The sequence below is a fragment of the Gopherus evgoodei genome, chromosome 4, assembly GCF_007399415.2.
Source record: "Gopherus evgoodei ecotype Sinaloan lineage chromosome 4, rGopEvg1_v1.p, whole genome shotgun sequence".
NCBI lineage: Eukaryota > Metazoa > Chordata > Testudines > Testudinidae > Gopherus > Gopherus evgoodei.
This window is the reverse complement of record NC_044325.1, coordinates 62947338-62967197: the sequence shown is the minus strand read 5'-3', so window position 1 is coordinate 62967197 and position 19860 is coordinate 62947338. Positions and strand designations below refer to the sequence as shown.

Genomic DNA, 19860 nt, shown 5'->3' with positions numbered 1-19860 from the left:
CACTGCTTTTGCCCGCTATAGATTTCAGTTGATTTTTGGTCTTACATGCACAAATAGGGCTTTCCAGTGTTTGACCCTAAGGGTACATCTACTAGTGTGACCAGCTGAGATGAAGAAAATATCGAGACACATGCAGGGGGAGAGGTGTCCACCGGCAGAGCAAAAAACAAAAAGATGAGTGCTGCTGGTGGAGCAAAAAACCAGTGCTGCCGGCGGAGCAAAATATTGGGACAAATTGCTTCCTGACTGAAAATTGGTCAGGACGTGGGACAATCCCCCAAATATCGGGACGGTCCCGATTTTATTGGGATATCTGGTCACCCTAACATCTACACTAGAGCTGGAGGTGCGGCTTGGACTGGCTGCCAGAGTACGTACCTGAGGTCTTGGACAGGGTTGTACTTGGGCAGCTAGCTCGAGCTGCCACCTGTGCTGCGGCGGCCACATTGGGAATTTTAGTGCACTAGCTTGAGCAGAGCTAGCACATATATGTAGGGTGACCAGACAGCAAGTGTGAAAAATCAGGAGACTTTTTTTCCAGGGGCATAGAGTTGTGTACATAAGTCAAAGCCCCTAATGTCAGGATGTCTGGTCACCTTACGTGTACGTCTACCCAAGTTAGGAATCACACTGCCCAGATTCACAGCAGACATACTCTCAGGTTTAACAATGAGAACTGAACAACAAAATTAATGGGGGAGGAGAAGCAAAATATTTGGTCACATTTTTTCTGCTTTTCTTTTAAGTTTTGAAACATTTGAAATTTTCTGACATGAACAACACTAAGCTGCCCACTTTCCATGTATGCAGCATTTTGGATGATAACTCAGTGGGGGAATTCACATTGCTATGAAACCTTGACTTTTGCATCCCCTGACATTTCAGTGTTTATATTCATAACTTTAACGTTGCATCTGGGCACATTTTTGCCAGGTGCGGTTCTGCTAGCTCTGCCTCATGCCAGCATGCACAGCTATGCCTGGAAACCACATGGAACTGATCTTCAAGGCCTCTCTGTGTGGGTTCCTGGCATGTTGTCCCACCCTTGAACTCTAGAACCATAACAATCCTGCTGTATCAGGGGCTCTGCACACATGCAGAAGAGCGTTACGGTGTAATAAAAATGTAACACTCAGCTAAGCGACTGGTATTTAGTCTCTGGGCCCCTGTAACTTAACATCAGTCAGGGTAACGCAAAGTTGCTGGCTGTGATTTTCACAGGATGCCCAATTCCCATTGAATTTCAGCAGGATTTGGGTGCCTAACTCATTCAGACTCCTTTGAAAATCCTGGCCTATACCCTTGTCACACAGCAAGCGTCAGACTCCATTGACCCCCTCATTGGCTACTATTATAGGGGTGGGCAGTGACTGGCCCTTAGTGAGGATAAAAGTAGAATGCCTTTTCATTAAAGGGGAAGGAATTTACTCTCTCACTGCAATCTTTTAGGTGGCAGAAACCAAAGCAGAGTCTCATGGTATGTCTACACTATGAAATTAGGTCAAATTTATTTAAGTCGATATTTAACTTCTGATTTTACAAAGTGCTGCATGTCCCCACTATCCACATTCTGTCGGCAGAGCACATCCTCACTACCATGGCTAGCATTGACACACAGAGCGGTGCACTGTGGGCAGCTATCCCACAGTTCCTGCTGCCAGCTGGAATTCTTGGTTAGGCTCCCAATGCCTGATGGGACAAAAATATTTTCGTGGGTTGTTTTGGGTACATGTCATCAGCCTCCCATGATGCACGTTCCTCCTCCCTTCGTCCCTCCCTAAAAGCAACGGCAAACAATCATTTTCACTCCTAAGCCTGGGTTACTCATGCAGACACCATACCATGGCAAGCATAGACCCCGCTCAGCTGTACACTGTTGTGAGGATCGCAAATACCTCGCGCGTTGTCCTGCGGTATTTGCAGAGCCTAGCCAGGAGCTGCGGTGTGGAAGAATGTGATGCCATGCAAATAGCCGTGCTGGAAGCCATAGAATGGAGCAATTCGCACATACTGGCAGCAGCAGCCGGGCTTGTTGACATGGTGGAAAACCGTTTTTGGGCCCAGGAAACAAGCACTGACTGGTGGGACCACATAGTTATGCAGGTATGGTATGAGGAGCAGGGGCTGCATAACTTTCGAACGCGTAAGGCCACTTTTATGGAACTTTGCAAATTGCTTTCCCCAGCCCTGAAGCACAGAAATACCAAAATGAGACCTGTGACAGTTGAGAAGCGAGTGATGATAGCCCTATAGAAGCTTGCAATGCTAGACTGCTGCCAGTCAGTCGGGAATCAGTTTGGAGTGGGTAAATCTACCGTGGGGGCTGCTGTTATCCAAGTAGCCAGGGCAATCAATTCACTTCTGCGAAGAAGGGTAGTGACTCTGGGAAATGGGCAGGGCGTAGTGGATGGCCGTGATGGGGTTCCCTAACTGTGGTGGTGCGATAGACAGAATGCACATCCCTATTTTGGCACCAGACCACCTTGCTAAGGAGTACATAAACTGCAAGGGGTACTACTGAATGGTGTTGCAAGCGCTAGTAGATCATAAGGGCCATTTCACCGACATCAATGTGGGATAGTCAGGAAAGGAACATGATGCACGCATCTTTAGGAACTCCGGTCTCTTCAGAAAGCTGCAAGAAGGAACTTTCTTCCCAGACCGGAAAATTACCCTTGGTGATGTTGAAATGCCAATAGTTATCCTTGGAGACCCAGCTTACCACTTGCTCCCTTGGCTCATCAAGCTGTACACTGGCAGCCTGGACAGCAGTAAGGAGCAGTTCAACCATAGGCTGAGCAAGTGCAGAATGGTGGTAAAATGTGCCTTTGGATGTTTAAAGGGGCGCTGGTGCAGTTTACTCACTAGGTTAGACCTCAGCGAAAGCAATATTCCTATTGTTGTTGCTGCTTGCTGTATGCTACATAATATCTGTGAAAGTAAGGGGGTAAAGTTTCTGGCGTGGTGGGGAGTTGAGGCAGATCGCCTATCCGCCAGTTATGAACAGCAAGACACCAGGGAAATAAGAAGAGCACATCGAGGCGCAGTGCATCTCTGAGGCTCTGAAAACCAGTTTAATGAATGACCCAACACTGATGTGACAGTTCTGTGTGTTGTTCCTTACCAAGCTGCCCCCTTTTTTGCATGTACTGCCCTGTAAACTAAACGCCCACCAACCACTGTGTGCACAATGAATAAAGAGCCTCTTGTCCTCAATCCGTTCATTTTTATTATGCTAACAAACACTGAACAAAGACAGCAATAAAAAGCAAAGATAACCCGGGTTTAAGGTCCTGATAACACAGGGTGGGAGGGGCAAGGACACATAGCTTATTACAACTGCACTGTCTAGCAATCCAAGCTGTGGGAATAAGAGCCTTCTGCTCCATGAACCATCCCCTGAAGTTGAGTTCAAGGGATATCGGAGCTCCCCCTGCCCCGCATTCTAAGATATCTGGGAGAGGAGGATATGGAACTTGGTGAGGAGGGAAGCTGGTTCATCACTGGGTGCAGCAGAACTCTAAGGTCTAGCTGCCTTTCCTGCACCTCAGCCAGATGCCTCCACATGTCTGTTTGCTCACCCATAAGTCACAATATCTCCTCTTGTGTGTTATGCTCTTGTTCCCTGCATGTTTCCTGCCCTCTAGGTCAGTGCGCATGCTCTCCGATAGTGTGAGCCTCCATGCATTCAGCTGGGCCCTGTCAGTCTCTGAGGAACACATCAAATCACAGAACATGTCTTCCCTTGTCCGCTTTTTTCACCTTCTAATCTGGGACAGCCTTTGTGCTGGTGTGGAGAAAGCACCCTCAGATGAGGTTGCAGCTGCAAGGGAAAAAAACCCACAAGGATAGCCTTACAGAACATACATTGTTGAAAACAGAAGGTTAACTCTTGCAATGAATGAAACACTTCACAGCAGTAAATACATTCCCTGAGGTACACGGCCACATTTTGCCTTTTAAAAGAAGCAACTACCAGTAAGGTACAACACATGGCAGACTTTTGGTTTGCAGGCAGGCATGGTAAACACACAAGAAAGGGAAGGAGGTGTCAGGGCACACCCAGGGACTTTTTTTGGTGGGGAACTCTTGGCACATAATCAAGCTTTTCTGGGGAACACCCTTTGCGTGGCTGCACCGGCCACCACTGTATCCCAATTGTTTACCTCAGATTAAACATTAAACACAATTGCATTTAATCCTCATAGTGTGATTACAAGTGTGCACTCACCAAAGGTACCTTCCCTGCCATCACAGTCCCGCAACAATAGGCCCTGGGAGGGGATTGGCTCCAGAGTTAGGAAAAGGTCCTGGCTGTCAGGGAGAATGGATCCTTCACTTGCCTGCTGCGCATTCTCCTCCTCTTCCTCATCAACAATGTCCTCCTCGTTGTTGCCCAAGGCCACCTGGGGCCCCTGGGAGGTATCCACAGAGAGAGTGTTGGGTACTGGTGGAATCCCCACCTAGAATCGCATGCAGCTGTTCATAGAAGCAGCATATCTGTGGGCTTAGAACCAGGACGACTGTTCGTCTCCCTTGTCTTCTGATACGCTGGCCTGAGCTCCTTTATTTTTAAGCAGCACTGCTGTGTGTCCCTGGTGTAGCCTTTGTCCCCCCTTCCCTGCACAATTTGGCAGAGATGTCAGCATTTCCTTTGCCTGCACAGACTCTGCTCCTAGCAGTCAGATCCAGTGTCTCCTTTATGCTCCACGCTGGATCGGGTCTGCAGCCCTGGGCAGGCACGGTCAGCTGTGCTAGTGAGCTCTCCATGCTGATCAAACAGGAAATGAAATTCAAAAGTTCCCGGGGCTTTTCCTGTGTACCTGACTGAAGTGCAGTGGAGCAGAAAGTGCTGTCCAGAGTGGTCACATTGGAGCACTCTGGGACACCTCCCAGAAGCCAATCCCATCAAATTACACAGTGTTGTGTCTGCCCTACACCTAATTTGACCCAGGATGGTTGACTCTAGTGCTATGCCTCTCACCGAGGTGGAATACAGGCATCGTCTTTACAAGCCCTTTAGGTCAGCGGAAAAGGCTCAGTAGTGTAGACACACACATTATAAATTTGCCCTAATGCGGCATATGTTGACCTAATGCCGTAGTATAGATCAGGCCTCAGTTCCTCACTCTCATTTGATAACATCAAAACCTAAGGTTAGTCCCTTAGCTGTGAAGCAAGAGCTCGGAGGGACATAGAGGGGAGAAGTAGCTAGAAGAAACTTTCGAGTGATCTGGTTGCACTTGTCCAGGCAACCCTCTCCCTCACTGCATTCAGCTCCTTGAAAACTGCAATAAACTGGACTTCACTGGCACGGGACATGCTTAGTATGGGGAAAAAATGGTTATAGGAGATTAAAGAGGAATTTTTAAACTAAATATTTTCTTTTCAATGTACTATTCATTAGTTTTAAACACATGGAAACTTTGCTTGTAATAGACACATTCTAAGCGTGATTGTTACTCAACAGCAAAACGAGAGCTGGTGGGTGTCACAAGGAGCTGCAGGAGCTGTGCTTCCCTGTTATTTGAAAAGAAAATAATTATCCACGCATTGTGTCAGGCCTTTTCCTTGTCAGCTCGGCAAGGACTTTCAAAGTCAGTCATTTACATTTCACAGTGCAACAATTCCAGGTTGCAGGAGTCTCACCAGACAGCCAGCTGATCTATGCTGGAGTGAGAATTCACAGTACAAAGCTGCATATAACTTTCAAGTGCCCCATGACCAGATAAACTGTAATTCATTTGTTAATTACTGAATGAGGTTGTTGCTGCACAAAGCACTAATTGAAGACAAGCCCTCCCCTAAAGAGTTTACTTTCTAATAGACAAACAGAGACTATGGGATGAAGTTGGAAGCCCAAAGGAAGCCTCAACATTGGATCAAAGAAAGTTCCCATAGCCCAGCAGATCGCTGGTTCAGTTAGTCCAGCATCCTTTCTTCAGCAGTAGCCAGTACCAGATACTTCAAGAAGGTGCAAGAAGCCTGGTAATGGATAATTATGGAATAACCTGCCTGCAGGGGGAAGGTTCTTGAAAACCCCAGGTATTTAGGCACTGAAGCAAGAGGGTTTATATCTTGTATAGTGTAATTGTGGTATAGGAAGTATGATCAAAAGCCAGAGGGCACAGCCAGAGAGCAGCTGTGCTCCATGAGGTTAGGGGGAGCTGAGTTCAAGACAGAACAGCCCAGACGCTGGCCCCAGAATATGCTCTCCCCTACCCCCATTTCCCAAGCTGACAGGAGTTTGGGCAGAACTGAGAATTAGGCCAAATATCTCCTCAGTCTGAAATAGAGATGGGCTTGAACCAACCCTTCCCTAAAACTTGGGGAGGTCTGGATTAGAAATTGAGGGCTCAGACCCATATCTCAGCTAAGCCCTTAAGGCCTGTTAACCAGGCAAATTGACCACAACATGAGCTCCTGCTATGGTCAGTTTGCTTGTGCAGATGGGCTCTGGCTCAGCCTACTGGGGAGACACACGGTTAGCCATACTTGTTGTGGGTGGAGTACACAGAGAGGAACAAACTACACCCGGGGAATTGTGCTACCAGCCTCTGCTGTAGGCTTGATTCCCTCTCCCACTCTGGAGACAGCTGGGTTTTGGTGGAGGTGGCTAGAGGGCCACTCTCCTTCTTCCTTGTGTTGCTCCCAACATGTTTGGGACATACCTGTCCCCTTTGGTGCGCTCCTGCCCAAGACAACCACAGTGTGTACACTCCCCTGAAAGATCTGATCACTCCCCGCAAGAAACGTCCCATGCATGCTCCCGTCCTCTGTGAGACATCTGCTTCTCACACATGCAAGAGATATTGTGGCTAAATCAGCCCATGTGTAAGAGCCGAGCACTAATCCCACATCCTGTGGAGAACTAATCCCATCTCCACCACTGACTCATTCTGTGGCCTTGAGCATATACTTAATGTCTCTATATACCGGCTGAGTCTCTACCAACCTCTTTTGTGAAAGATTCCTCCACTGCTGAACCTAGTGCAGCTCTGGCAATGGTAAGAGCACTAGCATAGACACTGCCGTGGTGTTATAACCACCATGTTATCTCATCCTGCTCAGAGCAGGTGGACCCAATGGTTGGTGGCTACTAGGGCTTTGTCTACACTACAGCTGTCACTGGGGGAGGTGTGCAGGTATTAGCACTGGCAGGACATTTTTCAGAAAAAATAGGCTATTGTAGACAAGGCCCCTATGTTTCCATTTCCATTTCCCCATCTGTCACAAGTGAATGCTGCACATAGGTGCTAACCAATAACAACTATGTGGGTGCAACCAGGCAATCACTGCGCTCTCCAAAGAACTCATATAGGAAAATGATAAAAGGCAAAAACGCCCTATCACCTTTCACAAAGCGACCACTCCAATCTGACCTCTCAGTCTTCGTCCTCACAGGAAACCTGAACAGCACTTTCAAAAGACGAGCCTGGGAGCTTAAATTCATAACTTTGCTAGACACTAAAAATCATGGACTGAACAGACACACTGGATATATGGATTATTACGACAATCTATAACTCACTAACAACCCCCTCCAGCTTCTCCCCTCCCCCCTTCCTTTCTTTCCTCTGACTTGAGGGGTGTTAACAGGACACTTCACCTTGAACGGTCCTTGAAATATGTGTTTACTTAAGCCAAACAATCTGTGCCACCTTGTATTTAGCTGTGACACTGTGAGTACCTTTCCCAGACCCGAAGAGGAGCTCTATGTAAGCTCAAAAGCTTGTCTCTCTCACCAACAGAAGTTGGCCCAATGAAAGATATGATCTCACCCACCTTGTCTCGTTAATATCCTGGGACTGACACTGCTACAACATCACTGCATATCACATTGGTGCTGTGAGGATTATTTAGTAAATGTCTGTACAGTAACTCCTCACTTAACGTTGTCCCGGTTAACGTTATTTCATTGTTACATTGCTGATCTATTAGGGAACAAGCTCGTTTAAATCTGTGCAATGTTCCCCTATAATGTCATTTGGCAGCTGCCTGCTTTGTCCATTGTTCACAGGATTCTCTGGAAGAGCAGCCCCTCCTGTTGGGATTTGAACCAGGGGGGTCCAGCAGTCCCCCCCCCCATCAGTTCCCCTAAATTCCCTGTAAGGTATGTGGCTCAGCAGCTGCCCAGCAGCAGTTCAGGTGCCCCCCCCCCGCTTGCCTTGCTTCTCCTACCCTGCCCTCGAGCTGCTCCGGGGAGCTTCCTGGTTGCCGGGGAGGCACTGATATCAGGATGTCCCCCTGCTCCTGCCATGTTCTGTACCCCCTCACCACAAAGCGGAGAAGGGGAGACAGGGCTCAGGGACAGAAAGGAGGGAGCTTGCTGGAAGCTGTTGCTTCCTGTCTTATCTGCTTAAAAGGGCAACATAGTTGAAGTGGGGTCCGTGTACTTAAAGGGGCAATGCACATCTCTCTCTCTTACTCATGCATGCACCCCCACAGCACTATGGAAAGTCAGCACCTGTGCAGCCTTCCATGTGCTGTCAGGAGGAGGAAGTGTGTGCTCCAGCTGGATAGCGTGGGCTCATCATGTTCAGTTTTTGCAGGGAAGTGTTTGCAGCTACTGCCCTACATCTATTGTTTCGTCCCTCCTACCTCAGTCCATGCTGCCTTGTAGAGTGTGAGGCTACATTAACAACAGTGTATTAATCCTTGAGGGCTCAGCTGAGCACTAGTTCATCATTTAGCAGCAAGGCATTCCCTGGGAAATATTGCACCCTCTGACTCCACCACCTCAACCAAGCTTCACAATCATTCGTTGCTGTGTACAATATTAAACTGTTTGTTTAAAATTGTTTAAAACTTATACTGTATGTGTATATAATGTCTTTTGTCTGGCAAAAAAAATTTCCCTGGAACCTAACCCCCCCCCCCCATTTACATTAATTCTTATGGGGAAATTAGATTAGCTTAACATCGTTTCTCATAAAGTCTCATTTTTCAGGAACATAACTACAACATTAAATGAGGAGTTACTGTACTGTGCTGTGGAGACATACAATGATATGTAAATGCTGAGTTATTATATGGGCAGCTGCTCCAGATAATACACCTCCCCTCCCCATCATGTGCACCTCTGACACATATGTTCTTTACGCAGGTCAGCCTCTGCCTATGCAATTTTCCCTCCCTGCCATGCTTCAGGGGTGGGATAGCTATTTTTTCCCTGCAGGATGACTTCACAGAATTGCATGCACACAAGAAAAGGAAAGAATAGCCTCTCCTGGCCCAACCTCCACTCCGTGCTTACTCTTTCACAAAGAGGAAAACCAAGAGAGAGCAGCATCTCCAAGTTCAATCCTTTGGTGTCTTCTCTTGGCCTCTTCTCTTTTAGGGGAGGTGATATTTCTCCCCACTGTACAGCATAGAGTTGGTGTGGGAGTAAATAGGTTCACATACTAGATCCTCCCCACACCTTCATTGAAAAAGAGATAAAGCGAAGAAAGGCCTCTCACATCTTCAGAGATGGAACCCTACCCACTACATCCAGAAAGTGGCCTGAAACAAGACTTACCACTGTAAGGCCCAGTGCAAGAGTCTTCTCTTCAGCCAGGTCTTCCCCACAGTGGAGTTACATGATGGCTCAGCAATATTGCCTCTTGGAAACCAAGAGGAATCCCAGGCGACTCAAGAACGCTGTTTAAAACAGAGATGAAAGCTGGGTCCATCTTTAGGATACACAGAATGTCACTCTGCACTTTGTATATGGTACCTACATAATATGGTTATGGATGCATTAGAAATGGAGGGATAGATAGAAAAGAATAGATAGGAGAGGAAGGGTGTTTTTCCTTTGAGATCTGAACCAGGGGCGGCTCCAGGCACCAGTGTAGCAAGCACATGCCTGGGGCGGCAAGCTGCGGGGGGACGGCGTGCTGGTCACCATGAGGGCGGGAGTCAGGCGGCCTTTGGCAGCATTTCTGCGGGATGTCCGCCTGTCCTGCGGCTTTGGCAGCAATTTGGCAGAGGGTGCAGGACCGTCAGATCAACTGCAGAAACGCTGCCGAAGGCCGCCTGACTCCCACCCTCACGGCGACCGGCAGGCGTGCCGCTGAAGATCACCTGACTGCCATGCTTGGGGCGGCAAAAAACAGAGCTGCCCCCATCTGGACTCATGTAAACTGAAAAGATACTATTTCAGGGGAACAGGGCAAGGTCTTCCAATAGTTATATGTAATCTGAATTTTACTTGAAGAGGCAGAAAAACTCCAGAGTGGAAAGGAAGGGTCAGTGAAGGGTATTAGAGAAGGTGGGAGCAATGTTATAGCTACTCGTTACTGCTGAGATAAAATTTTCTCTCTCTTTTTGGGGTTTCTGTAGTGCTCATCCGTAATGAGCTTCCATTATCAATGCTTAGAACATTCACAAGCCTTATTTTTAGGAATAAAATTGCTCAACTTTGGTCTCATCCCCAACAGCAAAAACTACTTTGGATGGAAAGTTTAATAAAATGTTGTTATCCCTCTCCCCCACCCCTTTTTTTTTTTTTTTTGAGTATTACAGAAGTGGCTGTCATCAGTGGAAAGATGAGTCCCCCCCCTGCACACATGAACTTTTTTGTTCCTGCTGATGGCTGTTTCCAAACTGCAGACTTGGCACATACACAGTCCTGAATGAGGAATTCACCTTGTTGGAAAAAAATTTTATTAGCAGTAACAAAGCTGTTAATATTTGAAACTGAGCATGCCCAGTACACTTTCCTCCCTTGTTCAAGTATGCACCAAAGTGCAATGTTTCCAGGTGCAGAGAGGAACTTTGGGATCATCCTCACCTGTGATTCAATTCCATTTAAAACTGAGGCACTGGGGAGTAAGGATTGGTTTGCACCTGGCAGTCAACCCTAAAGAGTCTCCTCACATGTCTCCTTTGTCAATAAATGCATGCTCTGCAGAGCTTGGCTCTGTCAGGTTGAGTCCTGTTTAACACCCTTTCCCTGCAGTAACTATCCTCCTTAACTTTAAAACTTGCCATCTGCACAGTGGTTTATAAAATTTTAAAGCTAATGCTCTAACAGACTCAACTAGCACTCCAGCAGATGTTTAAGTGCGTGCTCAGATGAATAAATTATGGGCATCCACAGAAGTTGCTATTGAGGAGGCAGTAGGTGGATGTTTTTGACAGCAGATGTAATTGATTTAAATTATAGTGTCCAGAGCAATCATCTGGGATTGTCCTTTGGTGTCTGGGCAAAATGTGACCTGGAGCATTCAATGATATTGTGATAATAACAGCAGTGGTTTGAGTGCAAACAACTTGTACAAGAGAGGCTGTCTGCAATTATTCCTGCTTTCCCCTACTATATTTCTAATAGTGATGAGCCCCAAACTAAAACCTGATCCTAGATGCCTGCAAAATGTGGAAGGGGGCAGATCTGGAATTTGATCCCCAAACTGAATTGGCAGCTCCATCTCTATAAGACAAACCAAAGCTCCCAGATACGAACAGCTCTGAACTTCAGCTGGAGGATGAAATCCAGGTTTAAATGTGAATTTTGTTGCTTAGACCCATCACTTATTTTTATTTCTATTTAGGCCTTGGATTTTGTGCCTGTGCAATTGCATATCTGGACTACTGTATCAAGGATACCAATTCCCTGTGCTCTCACTTGCTATTTTGAATAATATTTTTATTGTATTTGTTAAAAAGAGCAGAGCGGTAGTCATTGGGACCTATGTGAGCCCACCCAGCGTACCCATTCAACTCCATTAACCTCCAGTGGAGTTTCTCCTGGTTTATATTGGTGGAAATGAGAGGAGAATCTCATGCCAAGAACCATACAGGTTCTTGTGACTCAGGTTGCTGCTTGCAGGCCCCAAATGGGAAGTAATGCACAGATATAAAGTAAATTCTCCCCTAGCTTTCCAGGTCATACATCCAGGAACAAAGAAGGTAGGCCAGACCAGGGGGGCTGTATCCTGGAAAGTAGTGATGCTGAAAAGCATCCCAGGGTCCTAGTGGACAGGCAACTCAACATGAGCTCCCAGTTCGATGCTGTGGCAATAAGAGCTAAAATGATCCTTGGATGTATAATCAGGAGAGTAGTGAGTAGGGGGTTGATTTTACCTCTGTGTACGATATTAGAGAGACAGATACTGGACCACTGCTTACAGTTCTGGTGTTCATGTTTTAGAAATGGAAGAGGGTGCAGAAAAAAAGACATAAAAATTATTTGAGGGCTGGAGAAAATATCTTCTAGTGAGAGACTAAAGATCTCAACTTGTTTAGATTTTTCCAAAAGAAGACTGAGGTGACTTAATTACAGTACCATCATGGGGACAAAATATTGGGTACTAAAGTCAGAACAAGAACCAATGGTTGGAAGCTGAAACCAGAGAAATCAAAATTAGAAATAAAACACAAACGTTTAGTAGTGAGAGTGATCAGCCAGTGGAACAAACAACCAAGGAAAGTGGTGAATCTCCATCGCTTGCTGTCCTCAGCCCAAGACGGGATGCCTTTCTCAAAGATATGGTTTAGCCAAACACAAGTTATTGGGCTCAGCACATGGCTAGCTGGGTGAAATTCTATGGCCTGAATTTTACAGTAGGTCAGACAAGTGGCTCTAGAAAGGAAGCACAGTCCTGTGGTTACAGCAGTAGCCTGGGATTCAGGAGACCCAGGCTCAAGTCCCTGTTCTACCACAGGCTTCCTGTGTGACTTGGAAAAATTACTTAAGCCTGGGTCTTCAAAGGCATTTAAGGCCCTGATTCCCATTGAAACTAAGACCTCCATATTTGGAATTGGGATGCAACTTCCCCCTCAGTAAAACTGGGATCATTGCACTTCCCTACCTCCCAGGGCTGTGGTGAGGATAAATACATTACAGCCTGTGAAGTACTCAGACACTATGATAATGAGGGCCATACAACTACCTTGGATGGATCCAATAGTCTCTTTGCCCTTAAAATCTCTGATCTTTACAGGTAGCCCTCCTGCCTTTAGATGCAGAAGTCCTGGATGCTATTATTTGCTGAAACAGATTCTTCAGCCATAATATGTTCACAGCAGCTCGGGCAGCGTTCTAGGACCTTCTGAAACACAAAAGACAGTAAGGGTCAGTAAGGGTGATCCTCAATTTGTTGTTCACTCTCTTCGATACCATTCTGCAGTCTGCAGTGTCCACATCAGGTTTGCAGGTTATATTTAGTCTAGCCAGAACTGTCTTCTTCACCAGCCCTTTCCAGTATGATGGCGCGTTCACTCTAAGTCCCTATTTGCAGCAGCCCAGAACTTTATGAAACAAGTGGTGATTGGGTAAGAGTCCCACAGGAGCAAACATTATTAAGCTGGAGCCTCACAAGAACTTCAAGTCTGACCCTCGGCCCCCACTTTGGCAGGTGTGGGCGGAAATCTCAGATTTAAATCCCTAGATCCAAATCCACCCCATGTTGTTGGTACTGGGTGGGATCCAAAGCTGGAAGGGGTCTATTTTCTAGTCCTGGTTGAGATGCAGCCCAAGATTATCACTAGTCACATGCCCAGTTGTATGTAGACACTTCACAGAAACACAGTCCTTGCCCGGAAGAGAGTAAGTAGTGGCAATCTTTTTGTGAGATCAGCTGAAATCTTGAACAACTGCACAGGTGATTTTGGTGCTGTTGCCTTAACCTATTTCAGATCAGTTCAGCATCTTCTGGCCTGCCTAACTATTAATGTTATTACCCTGGGGACTGAAATTTCTCATTAGTGTAACATTAGGGTTGGATTGCACAGAAGTCAGGAAAGGCAGGGCCCAGTCTTTGGGCCTGACTACACTGTTTGTCCCAGGACAAAGGGGGAGAGGGAAATGGGACACTGTGCTCCCCTTGCACTCTCCCAAGTTACAGCCTGCCAGGTCCAGTTTACCCCCAGCGTAAGGCAGAGCAGCCTTTTAGCTGCTCTAACTTCCTTTGGTTGATAATGGCCTCAAAGGGGACAATTCACCTGGTGATCTAGGGCTACATTTTATAGTGCAGGAGCCCTGCAGAAGTGATCTCAAGTTTGTAATTCTGTCATATGTGAGCTAGATTTTGGAGACCATCTTATGTGTGATGTCACCATAAGCTAAAACACTCACATTCAACACCAAACGTACGTTTTACCAGTTAATTGTATCAAATTGAATATCTGCTCAACAGAAATTATGAGGCTTCACACAGTATTAACTACACATACTGTATCAACATGAAACGTATCAACTGTTATGCACCCCAATGTAAACTGAGGAGCAAGGCACAGCCAAAGCACATGTCAAAAAGCCCATTGGCAGCACATGTAAAACACTGTTTGTCCAATATTAATATTCTCTGCAAGCTTCAAATAAGGGAAAGACTCACTGCTTTTGGGTCACTCCATAACCACAATTAAACTGCTGATCAGACCAGGTTGACAATTGTTTTCCACCAGCCCCCACTTAGCCTGATAGCTACCCCGCCCCCAGCAGCCCTAACAGACATCCCGCTAACTGCAGCCCCCAACACCTCAGCCCCACTTGCCACTGCCCCCAACATCCCCATACTCCAATAGCTCACCTACAACTCTCCCCCATACCCTCACCCACCACCTCTGGGACCTCCCTGGCTACTCACTGTGGCGCCCCCAGCTCAGCTCTCTGCTCCCATCCTGGGTTAGGGGAGTTGCTCCCAATCCTGGCCACCCTGCAGTTCTGTTCGCTCCCATTCCATTGCCCACCCCGCACTCACACAGCGCAGGAGAAATTTGTGTGATGAGTGGTGTTGCAACCTGGCACCCAGGCTTGCACTGCCACTCAGGTTTGGCCTGGTTGGCCACCCCCTATCATCATAGGGGGCAGCTGGGCCAAATCTGAGCACTGTTGCAACCCCATGCACCAAGTCACAAAGCTGCTCACTTAAATTTGGCCGGGCTGCCCTCCCCCCAAATCATGATGGAGGGGCAGCCAGACCAAATTTGAGTGGCATTGCAACATCATGTGCCAGGGAAGTGCTGGAGCACTGCTCTGTCCTGGATTTCAGGGGCCAGAGCAATGCTCTGGACTGCTCCAGCACCACTACAGTCCTGGTACACCAGCCAAGAACCTGCAGCAGCATTCTAATCATGACCCCTCCCAGTGACACACTGCCAGCATAACCCCTACACAGGAGGCAGCTAAGAGGGAATGCTGCAGCACGGGTTATGATAAGTCTACGCCAGCCAGGGATTCCTCCATATCAAGGCAAGTCCCAGCTGTCTTAGTGCAGCTGTACAAGCCTTTTATACCAGCAGAGCAGTGTCAAGGGGCCAGATTGGAGCCGAGTATCTGGTCGTCAGAAGTTAACGTTTTCACAGCAACGTTGGGCCTGATTGTGATCTCACTTACTCCACTACAGACCAGGAAGCATGGAAGCCAGTGTAAAGGTGGTGAACATGAGATTAAAAGCAGGCCCTGTGCTCTGCCTCCTTGCTTCTCACAGGACTTTCATCAGCTGATCATATAAACTTTGTACTTGGTATTAGTGACTCGAGAGAGGCTCTCCCACCTGCTAAAACTATTGAGATCAGTGCCCCATTTCCAGAAGTACACCAGCTGAGGACCTCAACACATTAAGGATATTTTTTCCAGGTACAAAATAAATGCATTTGCTTGAAATTAGTCTAATACAAGTTTGTTTGCCAAGTGGCAGTTCCTCCCTTTGGTTATGCAAATTGTTTTCCCAGCTAAACACAAACTAACAGATTCCAAGTGTCCAGCTTCTCACCAGTATGTTCACACCTCACGCATGGGGCTTAGCATTGGCACATGTCCCTGCCCAGTGCTCAATTTCCTCACAATGAAAATCTCAGTGTTAATGATATTCTTTGCGCTTCCCAGACGCTTGCCATCTGAGGAGCTCAAAGTATTTCACAGCTGTTAATTGCTTGATTTCTGCCTCAGTCGTGCTGGTGTAAATCTTGATATCAGCACGGTTTTTCCAGCTTTACACTGGGCCCATCACAGACCCTGTGAAATGGGCAAGTGTTATTTCCATTTTACATAGGGGAAACTGAGGCACAGAGCAGTTAAATGACTTATTCACACAGGGAAACTCATCTAGAGCTGGGACCAGGAGCAGCTATTCTCACTCCCAGCTTGCTGGTCTAACAATGGATGGGCGCAGAGGGACTTGGTTTGAGTGTAGTTTTTGCATCTCATAAATAGTTGAAACTCTAGTGCTAGCTCTGCCTTAGATATTACAGCTCAGCACCATGCATTGCCTTTGAATCAGTGTCCTCCCTCCAGCTGCTTACAGTCTGCTGGTAATGAGGACAGTCATACTAGTAAGAACACCTCCTCCAGATTGCTCTCCTCCTGTCTCAGAGGCAAGGAGCTCAAATAATGCAGAGCACAGAAGAATGATTCATACAGCCCAGAAGAGAACACCCAACACACCACAACAGCCAAAGGGGATGGGCTTATCCAGCTATAAAAATGCCCTTTCAGGCCTCAGAGCACAGATCCAGAGCCCAGGAAAACATTTGCCGCCTGTCTGCAAGCACAGCATGTTTACATAGCGAGCTGGAGGGCTGCACAAAGGGAAGGCAGGGAGAATGTGATCAGAAGGGAAGGGGCAGGGGGCGCTAGCACTGCAGGCTGGGGAAGGTATTGAGATTGAGAAACTCCCCCTTCCCTGGGATAGGGATATAAGGGGCCGGGAGGCAGACTGGAGTTAAATCCTTCGCAGCTCCAGGTTTAAGCAGTTGATGGGACTTTTGTTTTAAATGCATGTGTGTGTGTGTACAGTGCCCAGCCCAGAGGGGCCTCAATCCTGACTGGGGCCTCTGGGTGGTATTATAATAATGGCAATGAATGTAAGGGGTGTGAAGTGCTTAGAGATGAAAGGCGCTCCGTTATAACGAAAGCAGCTTTATGGAAAGCTGCAGCAAAACTTTGCTGCTGCGCAGAGATGCCTGATTTCCCGAATTATAGAATCAGTGTGAACAAAGATACACACCTCTGCCTGCTGCAGGGTTCTTGCACTTTCGTCTTAGCATCTGGTGTTGCTGGTCACTGTTGATGACAGGGTACTGGACTTATGTGGACCCCCAGTTTGGTAAGTCCTCCATGGACATGAGTAATTCTAACCCTCTCCCTCAACTCCTCTGAAAAAAACAGTATGGAACAGGAATGGCAGAGGCCATGAGAGAGTCAGGGACAGGTTTGGCAAAAGCAATATTTAGAGAAATACAAGAAACACGTTCTCATCTATGGGAGCTCGGTGAAAAAGCAAGAGTGGTCTTATTGGGAAATGGGACATACACTGTGTTGAGGCAAGGTCTTATGACTCATTGTTTCCACTGGGAAGTGGGATACACACAATGAATAAATAATAACACCTAGCTCTTTTATATAACTTTTCTTTAGTAAATCTCAGGTATAAGAAAGCCAGGACTTGATTCTTCACGCCACCAATAAGTTGCTATCACCATAGGGAGAACAGAACAGAATTGCTACAGCCAACTGTATGTTAGTACCATTCCAGAAGGAGTTCCATTCCCTTCTCAAATAACTGGTCCCCTCAGGTCAGGGGTGGGGTCCACTGGTGGTGTGCAGAAGTCTGGCACTGAATTCCCTGTGAAGACCACATGGTTCAACTGCTGCTGAGGATTTCAGACTACAGCAAAGCTCAGAGATAAATATAAACCTGGAGAGAGGAAACAGTCACAGGTGAAGAAGTGAAATCAGCTGAGCCTCTGAGCTGAAGGGGAAGTTAAGGGTAAATAAGAATTTGGCTACACACAAATCTACTCCTGCTGAAATGCAGGAGGCCAAAGGTCCTTAGAAAGCCCTGAAAGTGCCAAGTCCTCAGTGCACCCTATCCTGCTTTAAGTGGCACTTCCGAGTGCTGAGCCGGGCATTACACAGTGACTCTGGCCAACCCAGAAATCAAGGCCTGAGCTAGACCAAGCCAGCTAGATGCCTGTGCAGCAGTGCTGGGAAAGAGCCAAGATTTTTGGCCTATTAAGCAGCTATGCCCAGGGAAAAGCTGGACATGCCTGCGAACTGCCTGCGTTACAATAACCCTCTGCTTGTAGAACTCCAGTGGATAGAAGATAAAGGACTCTGTTGGGGGCTTATAGATATACTTACAAAATGCTTCATATTTCCCTAATGCTGTACAAATATTAGCTAATTAATCCATTTAATAGAGATCATCTCTTGGCCTGCACTGGAAGAGAGGAAAGAAGGCAGAGAAGGTTGGCACTGACCTGAATGAGGAGCACTGGCTGCACGTTGCAGAATGTCATTTTCAGACAATGGCCTGAGACAGGCAGGTTTCCATTTGTTTGTTTCCTTTTTAATAAATTCAGCCATTTCCTTGGCTTAGTGTTCTAGGCTATGGATACACCTAATCTCTTCTCTCAGGTAACTAACTGCCCACATGACTTGTGTTGGGATCACTTGCTGGGCATTCCTTTCCATCTCTCTGATAACCAGCATATGCTGCTCATCTCCAGGGCTTGATTTCACCCCCAGGGAGCTTTTCTTTGTGACTGTTCTTGTTTCAGTGGGCTTGGGAAGAATTCTGATCTCAGAACCCCAATTAGCTTGGTCTTTGGGCTGTGTGTCAATGGAAATCCTTTGGATGTTCTCTCCAGGAGATGGCATTGGGGTAGGGAATCCAATTTTTTTAAATAATTATACAAGCATGTGGATTGCAGTATTTTTTTTTTTTTTTGTAATTGTGTTGAAACTCAGTACCGTCAGGGTTGAGTTTATCAGTTTAGGGTTGCTCACAACTGACTGCTGGTTTTTATATAGACATTGTAGCCCAGGGGTCAGCAACCTTTCAGAAGTGGTGTGCCAAGTCTTCATTTATTCACTTTAATTTAAGGTTTCACGTGCCGGTAATACATTTTAATGTTTTTTAGAAGGTCTCTCTCTACAAGTCTATATATTATATAACTAAAATAGTGTTGTACTGTAAAAGAAACAAGGTTTTAAAAATGCTTAAGAAGCTTCATTTAAAATTAAATTAAAATGTCGATCTTACACCGCTGGCCCGCTCAGCCTGCTGCTGGTCTGGGGTTCTGTTCACCTAGGCCGGCAGCGGGCTGAGCGGGGCCTGCAGCCGGGATGCCGGCTGGCAAGGGTCCACAGCCAGAACCCCAGACCGGCAGTGGGCTGTGCAGGGCCAGTGGCCAGGACCCCAGACCAGCAGTGGGCTAAGCAGCTCAGCCCACTGCCACTCAGGGGTTCCATCCGCTGGCTCCTGCCAGCCCGCTCAGCCCACTGCCGGTCTGGGATCCTGGCCATGCCCACATAACAGTGGGTACCTACCGTCTCCCTGGTTCTGGCCCATTCCTTTCCTCTGTCTCTGCATTGAGATGAGGGTGGGAGTGCACTGAGCACAGGCCCGGGGGTGAAGGAGCAGGCTGGGGACTGGGGTGAAGGGTCTGGCCAGGAGCTAGAATGAGGGAGGGGGCTCAAGGTTAGGGCAGGAGGTTTGAGTGTGGAGCACTTACCTGGGGTAGTTCCCATTTGGTGCAAGGGGTGATGGTGGGACTGTTGGGGAGGAGGGGTGCAGGAGCTCCTGTTGGATGCTCAGGGTGGGGATGTGAGGGGTGCATGGGATGTGGGGGGTGCAAGAGTCAGGGCAGAGGGCTGGGAGGGGGGTGCAGGTGTCAGGGCATGGAGTGTGAGGTGTGTGTGAAAGAGTCAAGCAGAGGGCTGGGTGTGTGTGAGGGGGATACAGGGCTCAGGGCAGGGGCCATGGGGGGACTGCAGGACAGAGGGCTGGGTGTGTGTGAGGGGGATACAGGGCTCAGGGCAGGGGCCGTGGGGGGACTGCGGGGCTGCAGGACAGAGGGCTGGGTATGTGTGAGGGGCGTCAGGGCAGAGGGCTGGGGGTGTGGGCTGGGGTTGTGGGGTGCTCACGG

At 47.5% G+C, this 19860-nt stretch overlaps 1 long non-coding RNA gene across 1 annotated transcript; it reads right to left on the bottom strand.

Annotated features, from left to right (window-relative positions):
* Window positions 1-9515: 9515 nt before the first annotated feature.
* Window positions 9516-17604, bottom strand: LOC115650079. Its single transcript, XR_003999996.1, has 3 exons — window positions 17455-17604; window positions 12879-13037; window positions 9516-9642 (listed from the first exon to the last, which is right to left on the bottom strand). It is a non-coding gene; the product is annotated as an uncharacterized LOC115650079 (long non-coding RNA).
* Between the last annotated feature and the right edge of the window lie 2256 nt (window positions 17605-19860).